This window comes from Rhea pennata, unplaced genomic scaffold, assembly GCF_028389875.1.
Source record: "Rhea pennata isolate bPtePen1 unplaced genomic scaffold, bPtePen1.pri scaffold_26, whole genome shotgun sequence".
NCBI classification, from domain to species: Eukaryota; Metazoa; Chordata; class Aves; order Rheiformes; family Rheidae; genus Rhea; species Rhea pennata.
In genome coordinates, this window is record NW_026907677.1 from 630869 (window position 1) to 638436 (window position 7568).

General features: G+C 55.9%; 1 non-coding gene across 1 annotated transcript; it reads right to left on the reverse strand.

Moving 5' to 3' along the window:
- Positions 1-230: 230 nt before the first annotated feature.
- On the reverse strand, positions 231-302 carry TRNAA-UGC (transfer RNA alanine (anticodon UGC)). Its single transcript has one exon. It is a non-coding gene; the product is annotated as a tRNA-Ala (tRNA).
- Positions 303-7568: the final 7266 nt, after the last annotated feature.

The following is a 7568-nucleotide window of genomic DNA, read 5'->3' on the forward strand; positions in this document are numbered from 1 at the left end:
ATGAACAGTGAGTCCAGAGCTTATGGGTGAGGATGACTAGGCAGGCTAACATGGCAGACACTGCTGTAGGTGTTTACAACAAGCCACCAGCTCAGGAAGAGGAAGTTGATGAGGCTTTTGATGGATGGCAGGAAGCAGCCTCCCAATCAGAGACCCAGGCTCACCCAGGGGACTTCCACCACCCTTATATCTGCTGGGAAGACAACACAGCGAGGCACAAAAGTCCTTGCTGGAGATGCTGGGGACTGAACCCAGGACCTCCTGCATGCAAAGCAGGCGCTCTTCCACTGAGCTACATCCCCTTACACATGGCATATGTCGTTGGGGGCTGATCTTTAGGGTGCCCTCTCCTCCCATGCCATGTCCCTGACAAGCACAGCCCCCTTGTGCCCTGCTGCCCTCAGACCCTCCCCAGAAAACTCCATTCAGACCCTCCTGCCTGGCCGCGGGGGAAGCTGGCCTTGCCTCTGCCCTGGGACTGCTCCTGCACAGGGCCACCCCACAGAGCGCTGCCCCTTCAGCATCTGTGCAGCTAATTGGGTCAGGAGGAGAGTGTCGCTGCAGGCGCTGCTGCCAGGCTCTGGCCCTGCCAGGGGAGGCTCGATGGAGAGGGGCAAGCCCCTTCCCTGAGTCACCTCTGCCAGCGCAGGCAGCACTCCTGTGTGCGTCACCTGTGTCCACGAGGGCAGCAGCAGGAGGGAGTGGTGTGAGGGAAATGCCCTCCCCAGGGGGATGTGCCCACAGCTCTGATTGCCCCCAGGGTGTGGGGTGGAGGGAGCATGGGAGCAGGCAGAGCTGGTGCTGGGCAGGGAGCTGCCCAGAGCCCCTCAGCCAGGCTCCAGGCCTCCCCCTGCACCAGGGTGCCCACCAGCACCCAGCCATGGGCAGAGGGCAGCGTCCCCCTGCCTGGGTCTGGGTACAGGGTTGGGCTCAGGGACGTTCCCATTCTTGCAGCACTGAGACTGTGCTGACAGTGGAGCCCCCGGCACAGCCCCAGGTTGGGAGGTCTCTGTGGCGCAACACGCAGAGCGTTCGGATGTTAACTGAAAGGCTGTTGGTGGAACCCACCCAGGGACAGTGGAACAGGGAATGGAGCCTGGGGTTGCTGATTTGATTCCAAATGGAATTACAGTATAATGGCCTTCCCCTTGAAATACCCCTTCACCGCCTGTCAGGAAAGCAAAACTGGACCCCCATGGGAACACTGGCATTCTGTTGGAATGATGCTGTGGAAACCCTCCAAGAGCTAACAAGACTCAAGGACAAGGGAGAGAGGATCTTGGGAAACAGTATTGCAAAGGACAACCAGCTCCAGGCAAATAACCATGAGGAAACCACAACACTTTGAAGAACGTGAGGAACAGAGAGTACAAGAAGAGCAGAATAACCCAGAGGAACCTAAAAGTTCATTAGGGCCTATTAACCTATTAAAGTGCGCTCCCCAAAATGAATAATGAGATGGTAATGACATGATAATGATGTTACCACCTTCTTCTCCACTTCCTATGGTAATTAGCATGGATGTTCAAGCACAAGCACAGAGCAAGTACGTGATGTGATAAAACTGTAACCAGCAGAAAAATCTGTATAAAGTACTCCCTGAAAAGTGTTTATAGATAAAGAATGAGAAAGGGAGAAGGTGTGCTAGCTTTGTGGATCTACCACCTAGCACCCATGCCTGTGCAGAAATGAAATGAACAAGTATCTCGATCCTGTGTGTCTGATGGTTGCTTGCACATCTGGTAAAAGAACCCAGTTTGGGGACCCAAACACTGGTAGGGCCCCAAACAAGCCACCATGCCTCTGGGTCCATGCTCCTTTTCCCACGGAACAGTCTGGCTTGCTTGCATCACCCATCTCCTCAAAATCTGCTGCATTTTCCCATGCAGTAGGTGTGCTCTGACACTTTGTCTCTATGTATGATCTGGTCGACACAGTTTTCAGTTTACAGCCTGTTTGCATGTGTTCACATATGTCTGTCTGCATGGATACGTAGTTATTAGTTACATGGCAGCCTATTCCACCTGGCTCTGTATTCTCTTCCAAACTTCCTTTTCACCAGCACCCGGCAAGCCCAGAGGACAGCACCAGCTATCACTTAGGCTCCACATGGCCAGGTATGCTGGGAGGCTGCTGGAGACTCCCTGGGAGCTCCATTTACAACAGTCTTACAGATAGTCCAGCACATGCACCAGGTTTTTGGCTTGTGCATACAGATGGTTACAGACCTATATTTTTGAGTTTCATTTCATTTGCGCTCTCCAGGTTCTTTTTCACTTCTGTGCCCTTCAAGCACCCAAATGCTGTGCTTTCTCAAGAAACTGAATACTAGTATAGGAAGGACCCCCTACCTGAATCTCTGAAGAGCTGCTTCTGTAGAACTGAAAACATTTATGGTGGCTGAGTCAAGACACTCACTTGGAGGCAGCCTTCCCCCACCTCCTGCACACACCGACTTAGAAGACAGATGTATGGCTTTGCCTAGGAGAATAAATCCAGTGATTTCAACAGAGGTTTTTTTTTCTCTTCTTGTTCTCCATTTCCTGCTTTATTCCCATAGCGAGATAGCAGAAAATCTTGCTCTTTTAGCAGGGTTCCCTACTTTTACACACCTGCTTTCTGCACCTTTCCAATACCCTCTGTCTTCCCACCGACATCCCCACACACACCCCAGTTCCTTTCCTTTCCTCCAGCAGCATGCTAAGATTGAGAAAGACTAAGTGGGGACAGAAAAAATAAAATAACGAGATGCAAGCATGAACAGCAGCGGCAAGGCAAACAAGGTGATGTATGAAAATGCTTGCAAACCATGTCAGTCACCCAGAAGAACTTGTGTCCTTCCAAATCTGCAAAGTGAAAATGATCTACCAAGTGAAGCAATTCTGAATGCCTGTGGAATTTGCTTCCTCTGGTTCTGCATGTTGCCAAGGACAGCGGTCTGCAAGAAGCACTTGGGAGAGGGCCAAGCCTTGCAAGTGGCAGCCTCGGCTGGAGCTGAACCCTTGCAGGAGGAGCAGGAGAGAGCAAGGCAGGGCTCTTGAGGGTGCTCTGCTTCTTCTGCTAGCCAGGCTGGCTGGGCAGAGGCTTTCTTGGTGTGGGGCAAGAGATGTGCAACGGCAGCAGCCTTGGGCACCTCCAGGCATGTCCTTGCAGGCTGCCAGGCCGAGCATGCAGCCAGCCTGCCGGCAAGCAGAAACCTCCTGCTTTTTGCCAGCACTTCCCACCTGCTTCTCGGCAGCTCCGTGCAGTCAGGCAGAGGCCGTGCAGGCTTTTAAGGCCAGTGTCATGGCTCAGCTCTGCATCTTTGTGAGCATGTGTGCAGAAGCTCGTGAGCCCTGTGCATCACGTCAGCCAAGGCAGCCTGTGCCTCCAGTGGGAGCAAGCTGAACTCCTGCTGCACTGCTTTACTGCGTGCAGCTGCTGCTGTTGCACTTGAGGGCAGAAGGACAAATAGGGTAGAGGCAGTTGTGTTGGTATGAGTGGCTGCTGAAGAGCAGGCAAGCTGAGGGCTGTGTGCAAGCAAAGCTCTGGCTGCATGCCGCCTGGCTGAGCTGGACCCAGAGCTGCTCTCTGCCCCTCAGCACAGAGCTCACAGGCTCTGTGGGGGCCTTGGAGCATGCCGGTCAGTGTGCTTTGTGCCAGGGAAGATCCCCAGGGCTAGCAAGAAATTCCCACCTGGCCGCAGCAGCTCCTGCCTGCTTCTTTCACCACAGCTCCCTTGCCAGATCTGCCTGGTGCTCTCTGGGCGGCTCCCATGCCTTCTGCCTGCCCCTGCCTCCAGCCCCACAGCTCACCTCGCCCCTGCACTCTGGTGTGCCTGACAGTGTGTGTGCAGCCTGGCTGCAGGCGTTTGCTTGCTGCTCCTTGTCCCTCTGCAGGGTCCTTTCCTTGGGACCTGCTACTCTGGCCCCAAGGGCAGCTGCTGCCTCTTCATTGGGCAGCTCTCCTCAGAGGGAGCACCCCAGGGGCTCTGGTCACAGCAGGGACACAGTCCCCATGGAGACAGCCCCATCACCAGGGCCTTGGAGGCACCATGCCACCACCATCACAAAGCCCTGCTGATCACAAAAGGAAATCCCCTCACCAAGGCCCAGTGATCGCTGTGGGCACCCCCATCACAAATCCTTGGCAGTCTCCGTGGGCACACTCATCACCATGGCCTTGCCTCTAAACCTTTGCTTTCAGCCTTGGAGTCTGGCTGCCAGCTGAGAGCTGGGCAGCAGCACTAGTTTTCCCCTCTCCAGCTCTGCACTCCACGCCCCTTGCACAGGCTGCCCTTCTTCACGTCCAGACAGAATGAAATGAACCCTTGAGTTGGAAGACTTGTGTAATGATTTTAATACCATTAATTCATTTTAATTAATGGGCAACCTGTTGTCTCCTGTTGCCTCCTTCAAAAAAGGAGGCTTTCACCACAAATCTCCAATGATTGTCGTGGCCTTAGAGCAGCACTGGAGGCCATGGTCCATTTGCAGTTGCAGCAGGCTTTTACACCCTTTGCCCTGGCACAGTGGGGCAACGAACTTTTTGGCAGTATATTGGGTGCCTCACCATGCAGAGGGAAAGGCCCGCCCATGGGCACTGCCTGAAGGTCCCGGTCCCTCTTGCACTGACTCTCACGCTCCACGATGAAGAGGCAGCATTGCATCATGGTGCTGTTTTGCCAGTTCTCTGCTGGCCAGTGGCCCAAGGCCTGGTTTTATCAAATGTATGACATCCTCAAAACAAAGCGGATATCCTTAGTTGCACCTTTTCTATCACACAAAGAATATTGGCTGTCAATATGCTACTAAAGCAGAGTAGAAAAATAGATGAGTTTTTTTTTTGGCGGGAGGGGCGGGTAAATGCCAATCCATTCTTATCAGAATACATTCACATTCAGCTTCTGCTGGGATTTCAGAAGTTAAAACTCAAGGGGGCAAAAAATGCCTGTGTCCTCCAGTCCAGCTTTTAGCCAGAGACACATTTCATGCTGATCTTTCACTCACTCCTTGCCAGCATCCATCTCCCAGTACACACAAAGCACAGCCCAGCCTTCTCCAGCTGACGTACAGGGTTCACTACAAACAGGCTGAACACGGGCTGGGGAAGCTCTTAGGGAAGGAACAGCCCTGGCAGGACAGGGTCATTTCCCCATGGAGAGCGGGCTGCATGGCGCAGGGCTGCTCACCCCCAGAACACTTCCCAGGGGCTTTTCAGGAGGAAGCTCCAGGCAGGGATGACAGCAAAGGCAAGGAGCTTCCCCACATCTCTTCTTTCAGGTCCTTGCTGCTGAGGTGGGTGGAAGGGAAAGGAGCTGCAAGCCTGCACAAGAGCCCGAGACTCCAAAGCTGATGGAGAGAGCAGCAGGTCTGCAAGGGAGCCCAGAAAGTGCCTCACTCTACTCCCTCCCTACCCTCAGCACCAGCAGCAAGGGGATCTGTTCCCCATCACTGTGAGCAACTGCCAACATGCAGATGCCCATCAACACTGCCTTGCTGTCAGGAGGCATCTGTGGGTCAGAACTGAGTGCTCAGAGCCCAACTGTGATGGGGCTGTGGGTCAACACTCCCCCGAGGAGATGTCACATTCAGACCCTGAGTTGTCTCTGGGGAGGTGTCCTGAGGGGCTCGAGTGCCGTCCAGCAGGGCACAGCTCTCCCGCAGCCGCTTTGCTGCAATGCCCGAGAGCCTGGCTCTGGCCATGGTCGTCAGGAGGCTCTGCACATCCTGCTCCTCCTGGTGCCCACAGCCGGGCTGGGCTCAGAGAGGAGCTGGGGACTTGCCCCAGGGAAAGCAGGGATGTCAGCAGGGGCACCGGGACGCTGGCTGCCTCCTGCCTCCAGCCTGGAGCCCCCACAAGCCCTGCTGCACCCGCGGCGTCTCCTCACAGCTGGGACGGTGCTAAGAAAGAGCGACTGCAGCTGGCACCGAGCCGTGGGGCCACCAGGAGAAGGGGCACAAGAGCCGGGGGCTCCCAGGGGCTGGAGGTGGCCCAGGCTGGGCCGGGCCTTCCCCAGCCACTGCTGCCACACAGCCGGGCCGTGGCGGCTCTGGCTGCCCCCGTGCGCACGGCCGCTCGCTCTGTCCAGCCCGCGGCCCTCGGCCCCGGTGCGGCAGCTCCCGGCGCTGCGGCTAAAGGCTCCGGGCGGCCCCGGGCCGGGAGACGCTGCCCCGCGGCAGCAGCCGCCTCTCGCCCCCTCCCCGCCCGCAGGGCCCGGGCAGCCCCGCCCCCGCCCCGCCCCTCACCTCCCCTCGAGGCCCCTCCCCTCGGCTCCCTGCCCGCCCCTCCCCACCCAGCCACTGCACAGCGCACGCGCACTGCCGCCTCCCTCCTGCCCCTCCCTGGTGTCCCGCCCCGGGAGGCCACGTCCAATGGGAGCCAATGGGGGAGTGCGGGGTGGGAGGGGCCTTGGTGTGAGAGGCGTCACTTCCGGGTGTGGGGGCGGGGCCTGTGTGCCCATGGCTGCTGGTGCTGGTGTGTGGGGAAATGCTGCTGCCCCAGGGCCCTGGGAGAGTCTGCGGGAGGGGAGGGGAAGGGAGGGGAGAGAGAGAAACCTCTGCACTGTGCTGGGGGCAGCTGCTGCCTGTGAGCATCCCGGGGACACAGGGGGGGTTTTCAGCACATGCTGCAGCCTGGCAGGTGCTGAGAAGCCCTGAGGTATGAGAGCTGCAGCACTAGTGACCCCCCCCCAGGAATCAAGGGAGGAGGGAGAGGAACAGGGCAGCTGCTTCCTGTGCTGCTTCTGCCCCGGGATGTTCTCCCCTGGTGGAAAGCTGAAACGTCCTGGGTGTGGGTGGGGAAGCTGGTGGGGAAAGTAGATAGGCAGGAGCTGCTGCTGTAGAGCGCTGGGGCAGTGCAGCAGGTTTTGTGATTAGCGTGTGAAATTTTGATTTATTTTCAGCTTTAGATTACAAACCTTAGCAGTCTGTCCTCTGCAGTAATGAGGAAAGAAGAGGGCTGTGAAAAGAGCAGGGCCTGAGCCCTGAGGTAGGTATATGTAGAGCTCCAGTGCTTTTTTGGTAGCTTCCTCTCTTGTTACAGTTGCTTGGGAGGAAAGTAAAAGGATGGCCACAAACAGGCACTGTCCTTGCTTTTAAAGCCGGAGTAGAAGCTGTGCTTTGCTGTGGGAGACAGAGATACCTAAGAAGAGATACATTTTTTTCTTGCTTCTGTGTTGCAGCCATCCGTGTTCCCTGGCTGTGGCTGCTTTAGCAAATCCAAGCTATCTCCATTCATTCTTGAATCTGAAGAGAAAATGTCTTTTGCTGTATGGTCAGTCTACTTCTGGCCCCCAGAATGTTTGATAAGGACAGGACAAGGGTCTCCTGGATGGTGAGTGCTCTCCTGAAACTGGAGAAAGAGGTGCTTCTGTTCAAGAACGGGTATTACTACTGCAGCCAGGTATTTAAACTGTTGTCATCCCTGAATGTCACCTTGAGAAAGTTGTAGTGTTCTTTCTGTCTGCTGGCAGGCAGATGCTGGCCAGCTGTGACTGAAGAGAGCTTGGCAGAAACGTGTGTCTTGCCCAAAGTTGGCCTGGAGGACACACACATGTTCTGCCTGCTTGAGTTTTACTTTTGAAATAG